At 34.7% G+C, this 2,046-nt stretch overlaps 1 non-coding gene across 1 annotated transcript; it reads right to left on the reverse strand.

Annotated features, from left to right (window-relative positions):
• Positions 1–1,168: 1,168 nt before the first annotated feature.
• Positions 1,169–1,241, reverse strand: TRNAL-UAA (transfer RNA leucine (anticodon UAA)). Its single transcript has one exon. It is a non-coding gene; the product is annotated as a tRNA-Leu (tRNA).
• Between the last annotated feature and the right edge of the window lie 805 nt (positions 1,242–2,046).

The raw sequence follows: 2,046 nt of genomic DNA on the forward strand, positions 1-2,046 counted from the left end.
TCGAGGTCTCTCTTGTTGAACGCCATCATGGTTTAGATGAGCACCTGAGTGAGTTTGACAAGGAGACCTGAATTGAAACTTTACCTACGTTTGAGAGGCACTATAATGATCTAGTTCAATGATATTTTAGATTAAAAAGACTTTTATGAACTTTGTACCTTTGTTAGTGTTACTTTGTACCTTTGTTTGTGTTACTTTGTACCTTTGTTAGTGTTATGTTATAGACATTTGGTCAAGTTCAACAAGTGGGGTTGAGGTGATTCAAATGGTTAATGTCACTTTATTTGATTCAAATTGTTAATGTGATAATCCAGTTGAATAGTTACAGGTTATTTCCAAGGTCTCTCTTATTGAACGCCAACAAGGCTGAAATGATTGTTATTGAAGGCCAACAAGGCTCATATGATTGAGATGAGTACCTGAGTGAGTTTGACAAAATTGAAATAAAATCAAATAAAATTGAAAAAAAAGTTAGCCTTATGACACTTCCTTCAACTCGAACTCGTAACCTTGAGATCTACAGTGACGCTCTCCCAACTAAGCTATCCCCACTAACATTCATTGATATTTTAAAAAGAAATAATAATTCATTGATATTTTAAAAAGAAATAATCACTAATTTTAAATTGAATAGTTAGGAGTCAAGTTATGTGACGTGAATCAGGTGTGGTGAAACCGAGTTATCTTCGCTAATATTTGAAAAAAAAAATCATAAGTAAAGGTATTTATGCTAATTCATTATTTATTGAAATTTTATGCTAATTCATTATTTATTGAAATTTTAAAAATAAATAATAACTAAATTTTTATTGAATAGTCAGCTTATGCAAATGGAAACAGGTGCGGTGAACGTGGAGATTAAACAAACACGTCACCTTCAAATCTTTAGTTTGACACTCTCCCAACTGAGCTATCCCTGCTAACGTATTTCCACTAATTCATTATATTTTAAAAAGAAATAATAATCAACTAAACTATAAGGTGTTATAATCGCAACTAAGTGATCCCAAATAACATGTTTTAGATTCCATAGTCAAGTTATGCAACTTAGTCAACCTATACCAGTTGGATAAAAAACGTGACCGTATTTCCACTAATTCATTATATTTTAAACATAAATAATCACTAATTTTGAAAAGAATATTCAAATTATGCAACGTGAACCAAGTGCGGTGAACGTGGATCGAACACGTGACCTTTAGATCTTAAGTCTGACGCTCTCCCAACTGAGCTATCCCCGCAATCATTAGAAATGAAAATTTATCGGTAAAGATATTTTCGCTGATTCATTGAGATTTTAAAAAGAAATAATGACTAATTTTTTATTGAATAGTCAGGTTATGCAAATTGAAACAGGTGCGGTGAACGTGAACGTGGATAAAACAAGTGTGACCTTCAAATCTTCAGTCTAACAATCTCCCAACTAAGCTACTCTTGCTAACATTAAAAATGAATATTCATCAGTAAAGGTATTGGGTACACTTCTTAAAATTCAACAAAAGGCAATAGTATTAGACCGAGATGCCAGATTTAAATCTCCCTTCTAGAAATTTTAATAAAAGGCATTGGGTATGCAGTTATAGTACGATATTCCACCCATAAAAAGATGGTCAAACAAAAATGCTCAAGCAAATATTGGAAGACATGTTAAGTACCTACCCCTTATGAAATTCGCTTATAATAATATTTGCCAAGCCACCATACAAATGGCCACATACGAGGTTCTCTATGGACGAAGATTTCGATCCCCTATCTTTCGGGAAGAAGGGGGGCAAACGACAACTATTGGGCCAGAGCTGGTGCAAATTACCAACGCTGTAGTCCAGAAGATTAAAGCTAGGATATAAACCGCACAAAGCCCAGAGAAAAGCTATGCAGACCTAAGGCACAAGGACATGGAATTGTAGGTAGGTGATCATATATTCCTAAAGGTAGCACCCCATGAGAGGGGTGCTCAGGTAGGGTAAAAAGGGGAAGCTAAGCCCTAGGTTTATCCGTCCCCTTGAGATATTAGAAAGGATTGGATTTGTGGCCTATAGAATCGGG

The sequence above is a fragment of the Cucurbita pepo genome, chromosome 10, assembly GCF_057944985.1.
Source record: "Cucurbita pepo subsp. pepo isolate OVF chromosome 10, ASM5794498v1, whole genome shotgun sequence".
In the NCBI taxonomy this organism is placed as follows: domain Eukaryota; kingdom Viridiplantae; phylum Streptophyta; class Magnoliopsida; order Cucurbitales; family Cucurbitaceae; genus Cucurbita; species Cucurbita pepo.